Source organism: Athene noctua, chromosome 13 (genome assembly GCF_965140245.1).
Source record: "Athene noctua chromosome 13, bAthNoc1.hap1.1, whole genome shotgun sequence".
NCBI lineage: Eukaryota > Metazoa > Chordata > Aves > Strigiformes > Strigidae > Athene > Athene noctua.
The window spans coordinates 14,785,408-14,798,305 of NC_134049.1; the positions used below are offsets into that span (position 1 = coordinate 14,785,408).

General features: G+C 54.2%; 1 protein-coding gene across 1 annotated transcript in view; it reads left to right on the forward strand.

Annotated features, from left to right (window-relative positions):
- Positions 1 to 3,014: 3,014 nt before the first annotated feature.
- Positions 3,015 to 12,898, forward strand: part of CORO2B (coronin 2B) — a 46,001-nt gene continuing 36,117 nt past the window's right edge. The window contains exons 1-2 of the mRNA XM_074917230.1: positions 3,015 to 3,352; positions 10,453 to 10,542. The gene's annotated coding sequence lies outside the window, so the exon portion shown is untranslated. The remainder of the gene's footprint in view (positions 3,353 to 10,452; positions 10,543 to 12,898) is intronic.

Consider the following 12,898-nt stretch of genomic DNA (forward strand, 5'->3'; position numbering starts at 1 on the left):
ACGCAGCCGTGCTCCGCGCGTGGGCTCCAGATGCTGCGAGCAGGAGGTGGGGGGGCACAGCCCCCCCCGCCTGGTTTCGGGACGGCTTTTGTTAATTAGCTCAGGCCCCTGAGCATCCGTCTGCCTGGGTTTGCTCTGTTGCAGCAATGGATTTTTGCTTGCCCCAAGGGATGTGCAGTGCCACATGCCCCCCCCCCGTTGTCCCCAGGCGTCCTCCATCCTGTCCCCACGCCATCCGTTGCAGCCAGAGTGTGCTCACAGGCTCGCCAGCTTCCCATCCCTATGATATATGCACCAATTTTATCTCGGCGGAGCCGGGAGAGGGAGCCCAAGCCACCCCCAGAGCTGCTCCTCGCCTCAGCCCCTGGCACCCACAAAGCTCCAGCCCCACCATGGCTGCTCTGTGAGGCACCCACCGCTCTCAGCATCCTGCTGCGGGTGCGAAATCCCTCCAGCAAGGGCTCTGCTCCACAGACACAGCCTGATCCAACCCCGCAGGAATATTCCCCTTGGGCATCCCATGGACATCCTCCTGGGAGACGGGGGTCCCGAGGGCGTGGGGACCAAGTGATCCTCCCCACCCAGCCGATGTCTGATGCTGATTTCCAGGACTGATCCTGCACGGTGCCAGCAGGAGATTTTAACTCTTTGCAGGAGCTGAGCCTGCAGCTGCACAGTGTGTGCAGCACTGGCAAACCCCCCTCCTTGGCCTCCCCACCCCAGGAGGGCAAGTCCAGTCTGGGGCTTGAATGGGGTCCCAACAAACCTTCAAAGCCAAACCCCAGTAACAAAGCCCCTGTGATCTATCACTGACTTAATTTAGATGCAAAATATAATAAAAACCTTTCCAGTCTGCCAAAAGCCAGATGATTTGGGGTTGGAGTTGTGCTGTACCAGTGAAGCAAGGAGCCTCTGATATTTTCCCAGCCATGGGAAAAAAGTAAGAGTCCATTTGCCCCCTCCAGCTCTCAGCAGTGCCCCATGCATCAGTGAATACCATTTTCTGCTAGGACTCACACAGAGATGCTGCAACAGGTGACCTCAGCCCACAGTGTTGCCACAAAATCCCACCTTCCCACTCCAGCAAGGGATGAGCCCCCCAGCACCCCTCCTGCTCCCCACAAGGTCTCAGTTGGAGGGATTGCACCTGCCCTCCAGCCCTCCCTGCTCTGTGCACTGCCTCAAAACAAGTCCCAGCCCTTTCCCCAATATTTCTGGGCTTCCCCCAGAAGCAGCATTTGGGGGATGTTGGAGTTTACCACAGCGTGGAGAAGCCAGGGGGCTGCAGCCTCCCTCCTTCAGCAGTATCAGGGCCCTAGCAACACTCGCCTTCTGAGCAGCCTTTCCCTTCTCACCCTACTTTCACCAGCTGTCCTAGTTTGTCACTCCAAGTGAGTTGTTTGAATCAGCTAATTGGTGCTAATTAATCCCAGCAGCTCTAGACAAGCACAGGAGGCACAGTGGGCCCTGGGTGCTGCTGCTTCCACAACACAAGTGACAGTGGCTGGAGCACAGTGGCTCCTCTAAGGCTTTGCTAAGCCTGGTTTCTCCCTGCTTGGCTTATCTGGGCCTCAATGTCCCCTGTCTCAGTCACCTCCCTAGGTCTGTTTAGTTTTAAGCATTATCTCTGTCTGCATCAGGCCTTCCACCACCAGCTCCCAGGAAAATGGGGTTTTTATTGGGAAGGGGTCATTACTAAGTGGTTTGGGAATTAGAGGTGGTTTCTTCTGCTGGTTAATGTCATTAGTTCTACACTAATTGTATTACCCTTTCTCACAGTTTCTAGTCCAGCTCACAGCACATGTTTTATTTTTAAAAACAGAGTTGATTTTTAGAAGAATATCAGAGGACAGACTTTATTTTACAACCCTCAGTATTCACTTGTTAGCAGATCCACTGATATTTTAAGGGGAGGCTCAGCACTAGAATAAAACTCAGTAATCTTTCATCAGACTCTTGGCTGAATAATCTCCTTATAAAAGGGAAATCCTTTGTTTATTGGCAGAGCGCTTTTCTTTAAGGGGAATTGGAATTGCATTTGGTATTGGCCTCAAGTAGTTTTAATTCAGCAACAATAAAATAAGTTGGTGCAACTTCTAATCTTACGGCTGGATACTTCTGCGCCTGGGCTGTATCCTGCTGGTTTCATTCCCAAGTAACCAGGACACAACAAGCTAAAATGCTATTTTTTCTAGGTATTGCTTCTCCCATCTCCAGTGATAGGGATCTTTAAAAATGTGAGAAAACGCCTGTGTTTTGTGGCTGGTGCAAGGGTGCGAGGCCTGGTGACACAGGCTGTGGCTAACAGGGATGCTCCAGTGCCTCCCAGTACCCCGCACCCCTGAATTTATTTTGAGTCAGTGCCTGCTTGCTTGGTGGTGAGAAGAGGAAGCGGGATAGAATTACACATATTTTATTCCTGTGTCAGTGGCCTCAGCAGCTGTTTGGGCCTCTGTGGCCACATGGTGGGACACCAGAGTCCTAAGTAACCCTGTGCATCTGAGTGTCCCCTCCAGTCTGGGCCACCCTTCTTTCACCTAGAAAATGGCACTGACAGCTCTGGGACAAGGCAGCGGTCTTGGGAGTTGTCACTTGTCACTGTCTATAATAGGGAAAAAAAGTACATTCCCTTGTCTGTGAAGGGAAACAAGCACTGGGATGGATGCCTCTGGATGCTGTAGGGTGGAACAGGGCAGGAAGGTGTGAACCCACAGCACATCCCGCTGCCAAAACCCGATAGGGAAAGATGTGACTCGGTTGGGATGCCCTTGCAGAAGCCGGTAACCAGAAGGCCACCGTTCTTTCCTGCCTTCGCAATGCTGAGATGCTGAGACCTACCGCGCTCCCAGCGTGTACACACTGGTCACCACTGGACCGACTGGGTGCAGGGAGGCCCGTCCTGGGTGGCCACCCCCCTCTGCGCATCCCCGAAGGGGCGGGGGGGGGGGGTGCGGGCAGCAGGTGCCTTCCCATCTCCTGCCCCCGCGGGGCATGGAAAATCGCCTTGGCAAAGACTGAAAACCCTTTTCTCCCCGGAGCTGAGCGTCCCCCTCCCCATCCTCGCCTGCCCCCCCACCCCCCCGGGGGAGGCGGCCGCTCCGTCACGGCGGCGCGGGCTGACATCACCGCCGCCGCCGCGCCGAGCCCCGATCGCTTCGGCTGCTCGCCCGGGCGGGCGGCGGAGGGCTGCGGGGAAACATCCCTCACCGCCCCCCTCCCCGCAGCGTCCTCTTTCTTCCTTATTTTTTTTATTCCCCCCCCCCCTCCTTTTTTGCTCCACCCCCCCTTTCTCCTCACGCCGCCAGCGGAGCTCCCTCACCCCTCCGCGACTTCCCGCATGACTGTCACCAAGGTAAGGACATCTCTGTGTGTATGTATGGCCCCCCCGGCTCGGATGCTGTGCCATGACGAGCCCACACCCCCCACGCAAGGTGCCTCGCTGGGGGCTGCAGGGCCCGGCCACCCCCCCAATCCAGCTTGCTGCTTGTTAGTGTTTTTTCTTTTATTGTATTTTATTGTTTTCTTCGCGTCTCTTGCTTGCTCGGCCCCTCCGGCTCGCAGCCCTGCTGCATTTTTAACCCTTGGAGCAGCTGGGGGGGGGGCGCGGGGGGGGGTTGGGGGGCTGAGCATCCCCCGGGGCGGACCCCGTTCGAAGCCGCTTGTTGGCAGATGCTGCCCAGACCTCTACAGGTGGCTGGGAGGGGGAAAAACCTCGGGAATGGGGCTGGGGGGGGATTATAGAGATGGGCGGGGGGGGGGGTGCGAGGTGGAAGGGGCTCGGCAGCGGCTGAGGAAACCCACCCCGAGCGGAGCTGCCGGGTGTGGGAGGCGACGCCGAGCCCCTTGGGTCCCCCCAGTTTACCCTCTCCCATCTGCTGGATCAGCCCCAGAGCTCAGCTCTCCCAGTGCTGACAGGGGAAAATGTTTTGCTTTCTGCGGACTGTTTTCCCGTTTCTCCCCATCCTCCCCATCCTCGAGTTCATCCCCTCCCACTCGCCCCATCCCGCAGCGGGTCGGGGTTGTGCCGGGGTGAATGTGCCCCCCCCCGGGTGGTCCAGGGCACACAGCATCCCGCTGGATCAGGGCCTGATGTGGCACGAGATGGCGGCGGCTGGAGGGAAAGGGCCACCTCTGGCCTGTGGGAGCCACGGGGCTTTGGGAGCATCACGGTCCAAGCTGGACCTGCTTGGGCCAAGCCCTCCTTCCCGCTCTGTGGCCCCGTCGTGAGGATGATGAGTCTGGGGGAAACAGCTCGGTGCATGCAGCATGGAAGCAAATGGGGCTGAAGCTGTTGTGGTCCTTCCCTGAGCCCCAGGGAGGGACATGGCTGGGTAGGGCAGCCATAGCTGTGCTCTCTTTGCTGTCTTTCACCCCAAATGTCGCTGCAGGACATGCAGTGGGGCCACACGTGTTGGCAGGAGCATGTTGGGGACATCCAAAGAGCCTGAAGCATTCCAGGGTCGATGCTGGTGCATGCTCAGGCTCCCTAGCGAAGAGGCTGCCGGGGAGGAATCGCTTTCTCCTGTCTTTGTCCTCAGTAAATAACTTGCATTTTCCCTGCTTGGCTTTCGCTGGGTGGTCACCAGCGTTTGCATTTGTCGTTGGGTGTCTTGCGCTGCATTGTACCGTCCTGCAGCCCCCTGCCAGCCAGACAAACCCACCACCAACTTGTGTTCAAGAAAAATTATGTTTCCAGCTCATCTGGGTGCTGAGAAAGGGATTGATGGATGGACCTGAAAGGTCAATTAGGTTAAAAAAACTACAAACTCACTGATATCAAGTGTCACAGTTTTAAGCCAGGCTGACTCATTTGTAGGGCTCATTAACAGATTTTTTTTTTTTTTTTCCTGAGTGCAAACGGATTTATGCAGGGCTGCCTTGAGTAAAGGCCACAGGGCTGGGAGGAAAGAACCTTCAGTAGGACGGGGAAGAACTCTGCTGTTAATTTTTGGGGAATGGAGTTGCGAACCGGGAAGATCTATGCCATGTGCGCAAAGTATGTTTTCGCTAAAGCACTGTAAAACTCTAACACACTCTATAGATTTTGTTTCCTGCAATATGGACTACCCTGATACAAGCTAAATTAAACCCAAGAGTAGGGTCCTGCCCTGCCACAGCATCGGTGTCGGGGTCTTTATGGTCAAGTCAGGGCATGGACCCCAGCACCAGGGTGGTGACCTTGACCTTCGCTCATGGGTCCTTCCTGGGGTCCTGGGGCTGGCACATATGGCCCAGGCTGATGTGGTGAGGGAAAAAGAAAGTGTCACCCATGGGAGAGGATGTATTTTTTTTCTGTGTGTTTTTGGCTTCTGGGAGCCACTGCGAGGTGGGGACGCAGGGAAGGGTTCGGTGATCCAAGGCTGGGGATAGTGGGGAAGTTTTGGGAAACCCAGGGGACTTCTGGGGTCTCTGCATCCCGCCCAGCATCAGGTGTCTAACTAAAACCAGTAAAGTCCACAGCTCCCAGTGCTTTCAGGGCCAGGCATTTATGGCATTCCTGCAACAACAACTCCCACGCTGGGGCCACTTCCCAGGCGGTGCTGGAAACAGGAGTTTTATAAACTTCACAAATATTCCTGAGCAATTGATCCTTGGAGGAAAACTGATTTGAAAATCAGGTCTGGGTGCCTAACGTCAGGCCTCCGAGCTGTCATAGTGCAAGTCCGAGGCATGGGGAGCCACAAAAAGCTTTTACTGGGGGGTGTGTGTGGGGGGTGCTGGGGAAGGAAAGGAGGGGACAGAAATATCTGCTGTCAGTATGTGAAACAAGCTGGTTTCATCGGTGTCCCAAGCCACCCCCTTCCCTCCCACAGGAAGAAATGCAAGCAGCCGCAGCACATCCCCAGACCTCGCTCTTTTGGGGGAGTTTGCTATCCGGCAGAGTTTAAGCAGGTTATAAATAGGATGGAGAAGAACCGATTGAAATGCAAAAAGAGCCCACGCCTCTTTTGCTCAGGGAGCTGCCCAAACTCTGTGACACCTCTCTGGCATCATGGCATGGCATGACATGGCCAGGGCTTTCCTTCTCCAGGCTCTGTAGTAAATGCTGCCGAGGTCGTGGCCTTCGGCTGAGAAGGTGCTGTAGGAATTGGGGCAACATCACCCCTGCTGTAGAAGAGCTGGTCCTGTGAGGGTCTGGGCCTCGAGTTTGATCTCTCTTGCCATCCGAAAACCAGCCCGAACGTATTAAGTATAAAGAAAAGGGTCCCTGTTACGAAGCTGAACGAGTCTGTATCAGCACTAGTGTGGCCAGCAGGGACAGGGAAGGGATCTGACCCCTGTACTGGCACTTGTGAGGCCGCACCTCGATTCCTGGGTTCAGTTTTGGGCCCCTCACTACAAAAAGGCCATTGAATGATTTGAGCGTGTCCAGAGAAGGGCAACGGAGCTGGGGCAGGGTCTGGAGCACAGGTCTGATGGGGAGCGGCTGAGGGAACTGGGGGGATTTAGTCTGGAGAAGAGGAGGCTGAGGGGAGACCTCCTGGCCCTCTGCAACTCTCTGACAGGAGGGTGCAGAGAGGGGGGATGAGTCTCTTGAACCAAGGAACAAGTGACAGGACAAGAGGGAATGGCCTCAAGCTGCGCCAGGGCAGGGTCAGGCTGGCTCTGAGGAAGTATTTCTTCCCAGAAGGGGTTGTTGGGCGTTGGAATGGGCTGCCCAGGGCAGGGGGGGAGTCCCCATCCCTGGAGGGGTTGAAGAGTCGGGTTGACCCAGTGCTGAGGGATCTGGTGGAGTTGAGAACAGTCAGTGTGAGGGTCATGGTTGGGCTGAATGATCTTCAAGGTCTTTTCCAACCGGGAAGATTCAGGGATTCTGTGCTTGCAAAAGCAACAGGCAAACAATGCTGACACGCCTGGGTCTCATGGCAAGCAGGGAATTTCTTGATGGTTTACTGGGGCTGGGTGAATGATTTCTCACCCTGGATGACTTTGTGCTTTATACCAGCGAGCAGGAAGAGCACGAAGGCAGGTTGAGGGCGGGCGAGCGGTATGGGGCTTGGGGAAGAAGGTATGTGACTCACAGGATACAGAAGACAAGTGGGAGGAAGGAGCCCATGGCTGGGCTCTCTGAATTTATTTGCCATCAAAAGGGTACTGGGATCTTTGGGGAGACCCAAGTGGGAACCCTGTGGTCAGGGAGGGGTTAGACAAATTTAACATTCGAGCGGGGGTTGTGCTGGGTGTATTTTGGCAGGCAGAGGCATGGCAGCAGTCTCTTGGTATGGCAATGGTGCTGCCAGCTGCCATCCATCACCAGAGGCTGTTTCCAAAGCCTTAAATAAAATTAACCATGAACACAAGATAGTGGGGGCCTGGGGGCATGTTAATTTGGGGAATATAGTTTTTAAATGACTGGAGGTTTTTCTAAAAGATGCAGTTTAAAAGAGGGTGCCATCTGGGAGGTCCCATGGCATGCATTAGCCTGAATTATCCTATGGTCTCTTCTGGCTTTATTATGTATTAATTGGCATTAGTCATCGAGCCATGCTGCCTAAATAACGGCTCATCCTTATAGTTCAGCAAGCAGATGAAGCCAAAACCAAAACCCCGAGGGGAAATTACAACTGTGGCCTGTCGTGATCAAACACAGCAAATAAATGATGCCCTAACATGGGGAAATAGTAATTACTGCAGAGGTCCTTGATTGGGAGGTCACGGTTATAACGCCATGAGGTTCCTGGTGGCAGGTCACAGTGTCTTCTGCCTTGTTGGGAAGGGCACAGTTGGTGTCTGGGGTAAATGCTGATCCTATGGAAAAGCTGATGCTGGTTCAATCAATAGGAAGCTTGATTGAAGATGCTGGGCCATGTTATCAGGGAAAATGGCTTTGCAGAAATTAGGCTTTGGACAGCACAGCTTGGCTTCATTTCTGGGGAAGTAACGGGTGGAGTCTTCTCTAGGCAGTGCGCTAAAAAGGATTTTGATGAAGCACTGTGTGCTCTGATGCTTTAGAAACACCTCCAAATAATACTAATAAAGCTCATGTTAATGGCTTAGGTGCAAGCTAACCAACACCTCTAGAAAACAGATTAATGGGATTTATCATTGTGTGGGGTTTTGCAGATCCATCTGAACTGAGCTGGGGCTGTGTGCTGGAGGGAGCGGGACCAGGGCTCCACTCAGACACAGTGCTGTGACAAAGGGCAGGTGCTTTTCCTGGTGGGAGAGGGGCAGCAGTGAAGGCAGACACAACCACGGAGGGTACGGGAGGAGCAGGGCTTTCTCTGCCTCTTGCTGCCTTAAAATCTGTATATTTTCAGTTGGGGTTCAGCAACATGGCAGTTGGAAAAACCTCGCTTGTTTGGGCTGCCCAGGCCCAGGCTCATAAATAAGTAATTGTGCAAAAGGGATTCCTGAGGTGTGTTCAAGGTATGGAGGGATGGTGGCTCTTCTGGAGGAGCTGCTTTGCAGGACATGCTGGGTGGAGAGCATGTAATGGTGTAGGAGGTCGTGTTGCTGACCAGCTGGAATGGGATGGAACAAGGCAGTCAGCACTGAATTGTTAATAAAGTACAGAACAAGTCTCCTTGTCTCCAGCAGGGTGGATGTTCACTTATCTTTAGCTTCAGTGGGATTTCTGGGGGTTGGGAAGAGGCATAACGGACTGCTTTGAGTCTAAAAATGGAAGGTCCCCATTGCAAGAAGTATTACTCTCATCAAAGGCAACTTGTCTGGCCTGCGGCTTTTTAATGAGTTTTAATTGAGATTCAATGCAGCATTAATCTGGCGCTTTAATATTGCCTGTCTGTGGCCAGCAGGCTCGCTGGGCGCTGTAATTCATACCCTGGAAATGCAATGCAGGGTCACCACCCCCCCCTCGCTTCTTCTTTTCATGGAAATTTTATCAAATGATGAATAGTTCAATTCATTACCCAGCTAGAAGAGAGCTTGAAAGAGTTGAATCCTGGATTCCTATCTCCCAAGTCAGTGTGTCATTACCCAAATCTGGCAGCCGGCAAAATCTACATGACGGAGCCAGCTGCTAGAGTCCCCCACAAATCTGTGAATCCCATCGCTCCCGAGCTGGGAGGGGACCAGTGCCAAGCTCAGCTCCCAGAAATCCCGCGCTCCTTTGTTCATCGCAAAGCTGTTGGCAAAGCCCCTTTGCTGTGGCTCTCCGGCCGGAGTGGGTCTGCAGAGCCTCGAGAATCGCTGTGAAATGCCCTGGGAGCAAAACTGCCCGGGGAGGGGCTGTGCCAGGGCGGTGCTGGAGCAGCCAGGGTATTGCTTGAGTTGTAGAGAGCAGAGACATAGGGCTAAAACCTTCAGACCCGAGCCCAGATTGGGCTCCTGCCACGGCATGTGGCTGGGGAGAGGGACAGAGCCCCTGCTTGGTGGGAAATCTGCGTGTCCTGGAGCAGGGCAGGGTGACAGCCGTCTCATGGCACCAAAAATTAGATTTTTCCCACCTGTTGCTCCACGCTCACCAAAAAGCATGGCCGAGGAACCGCCTGCTCCTGCACAGCACCGGGATGGCAGCTGTGCCTGGAAGCTGCAAGGCATTGCCCTCGCTGTCCCGGTGCCACCTGCAGCCCACATCTCTGCATTTTCCCCTCAGAGGGGTGGTTTCTTCCACTGACAACCTGCTGACTGAATCCCTCAAACAAGCTGTCAGGCCTTATGGAAAAATCCTCATGCACCCCCTGCACTGAAGGGTGGGGAATAGCCACGCTCCAGCCAAAAAACCTTGTGGCACAGCTGGGAAAGCTGCTGGGACCAAGCCGGGGATGTGCATGTGCCGGCATTGGGGACAGGGGAGTGCCAGCACCAGGCATCGCCCTCACAGAGTTAATGCTGTTTTGGTTTTGGTAACAGGAAGGACCTAAAAGGCTGGTTCCTGGGTTGTAGGGGTGCTGGGGCTGTCGCCGAAGCCCGATCCATTAGCGATGTGAGGATGAGGGTCCCTCTGCAGCCATGGCTGCCCCTTCGGACAGCCCAGGCCTTGCTCTCTGCCTGTACAATAGCAGCTATAAATTTCCCAGAGAATAATGGCCTCTCTGTCCGTGCCCAGGACCATCTCTGCCTGCCTGCCCCGAGCCATGCTGGCCCTCACGAGGCTCCAGAGTGGGGGGGGGGGGGGGCACATCCTGACCCATCTGTGGTGCTGTGGGCAGCTGCTGGCACCCAGAGACTCTGACTGGCTGCTTTGGGGCTCAACATCCCCACCCGTGAAGGAGGGATTTCTCAGCCCATGCTATGAAATCCCTGCTTACAGCTGAGATAAGCAGCAGTTTTGCTGTGTGGGGCTGGGGGCCAGCGATGAGAGCCGAGGGGGCTGGACCTAATCCTGATATCAGCAGGAATTAGCTGCCTGCAGCTGCACTGGCACCGGTGGCTGCACCCTGGGGCATGCTGGCACCCAGTATTTTTCGAGTCGGGTTGGTGCCTGGCGGGGGCTTGGGGCAGGTGGCGGTGGTGCTGCTGTAACCAACGCGTTTCCCTCTCTTCCAGGGTCGAGGAGCACCCAGGTTTCCCTGAGCCCCGCATCCATTCCTGGGTGGCAGGAGGTGCCCAGCCAGCCCGTGGAGCAGAGCAGGGCAGGTGAGGACCCCGCGCTGCACCCGCACCCTGACTGACCCTGGGGTGGCCCTGGGGGGGACCAGCGAGGGATGGAAACAGCCCAGGGACACAGTGCAGTGCCCAGGGTGGGGGTCTGTCACCAGCAGCCCCTCTCACCCATCCCCAATTGCTCGCAGATTGCTGGGCAGGCGGTTGCATGTCCAGAAAAGCTTTTATCAAGAATGCAAGAGCTGCCACAGCTCTCCTCCTCCCAAAATTTGACCCTGTCCCCAGCAGAAGCTCTGTACATCAGATGAGAGCAGATCTGCGGAAGGCTCGGTCCTTGTGGAAATGCTGAGTGCTTTAAATAAGTGGCTAAAAAGCTGAATGTACAGAAATATTGCTGGGATGAACACAAGCGAGGCTGTGGGCATCCCGTGCGAGCTCAGGCTGCGGTACGCCGTCTCCTGCCCCTTCCCGGGGGGTTTCACAGCTCCAGGTCACTTCACTACGACCCTCTGGCAAAGGGAGTTGCTTTGGCTGCTTTCAGGATTTTATGAAGTGCAAAGAAACCCGATTCTAGAGCATTGTGTGCTGAAATACAAGGGAAAATAGGGAAAAGGGGAGATTTGAGGCTCTGCTGAATGCATGGACATGACTGAGCAGGGGAGGAATATCGCAACCGTTCCTCCATGAGCTTCCCCGTGCTCTTGTTTGTGCCGGAATAACAAGTCTCCGTTTCGCTTCTGTGGACAGTTTCCCTCTTCCTGGGAGCCGGTGCACAAGGCAGGGTTTGTCTGGGCTCCAGCTCCCTGGCGGGCACTGTGCAGGCTGGCAGCGGGGGGGTCGGTGCCTCCCCCATCCCGGCCCCGTTGTCCTGTGACCTTCATCCACCCAGACTCTGGCACTTCCTCGCGCTGGCCAGGAAACGGATTTCTGAAGCCTGAAATATTTAGAAGATTTTGTTTGTTTTTCTTATTCTCTTTTTTTTTTTTTTTTTTTGTCTTCTTTCCTTCTTCTCTTTTGGAAAACTTTTGCCCCCAACTGGGATAAATTTCCAAAAAGCCCTTGCGGTTTTGTAAGCTGTCCAGGAGCGAATGGTTCCGTGTGGGAGCAGCTGGGATGAGAAAGGACCTGCTGGAGCTTGGGCTGTGGGATGCTGCCCCATGCCCTGAGGACCACCCCAGAGTCCTCATTCCTGGGAACATGTCGGGGTTTTTGGGTGGAAAGGGACAGGTGTCTGAGCTGCTCACCCATACTCTATCTCCCTGCTTTATCCTGTTTGCCAGGATAAATGAGTTTCTATGGTTCATGTCCTGTACAATGCTAGGGCTTCGTGAGGACATTTTTCAGGCTGTTGCAGAAGTAGAAATGTTAAGTGCTCCCAGCAGTCCTTTTTGCCCAAATTTTTTTACCCTCACCCACATGTAGCATCTTCCCAAGTAGTTTCTTACCCATGGGCACCAGCAGCTGCCCGTCTCCCCACTGTCCCCCAGCCTTTTAATACCCATGTGTGTATTTTCACCTCCTTATAATTAAAAGGCAGGTGAATTAAGGAGGGATTTATTACATCTTCCCGCTGGAGGCTTTCTCTTGTTATACAGGCAGCCCCACTTATTATGTTTAAAACTACTGGATCCTGGATGGAAAAAAAACCTGATGTAACCAAGTCTCTTGACTCAGCCTTCTTGGTGATGTGTGATGCGATGTAAAATAACGCGCATGGATGAGCGCCTGGCTCGGTTATCCGCTCATCTCAACACATGAAGAGACTTTTTTTCCCCTCTCTGGCTTTCCTAAAACCCTCTCAAATTGAGAAAAAGCATGTGATCTTTTTGCCCTCAAGGAAACATTATTCTAAGAAGCTGGAGGAGGGTAAAATCCCGTGGTCGGTGACCCAGGGCAGCTCTGGGGGCCAGAAACGCTTTGTGCTTCATTAGGATGTTTCCATCAGCTTCGCGGGGTGGGAAGGAGTTGGAAAACAGAGTGGGAGGAAAATTGTGCTTGTTTACAGAATTTATTGACGAGCGTGAGACTTCTGTTTCTTCTCAGCACGTGGGCCCAGGAGAGGTTTGGTTTGCCTCCCCCGGAAGGTTTCCTGGGGAGAAAATGGTCCAAAATGGGGCCCCTGCCAGTACCACAAAGACTGGTGCCAGGGATGCTTTTTGCATCATTCCTGGGCGGCCCATGACATCTGTGGGACCATGTGAAGTGCCTGGGAGGGTGGGAAGCAGCACTGTGGTCAAGGAGAGATGGGGGCTCGTGGTGACAGCCTGGCCCCATGGCCACGAGACATCTGGCCTCGCTTGCTGCTTTTTTCCCAGTGGCTTGGGAAGAGGAGTGGCTCTTCCCAGGCAGTCAGGGAGCTCTAGAAAGAAGAAATCATTGAAAAGTTGAA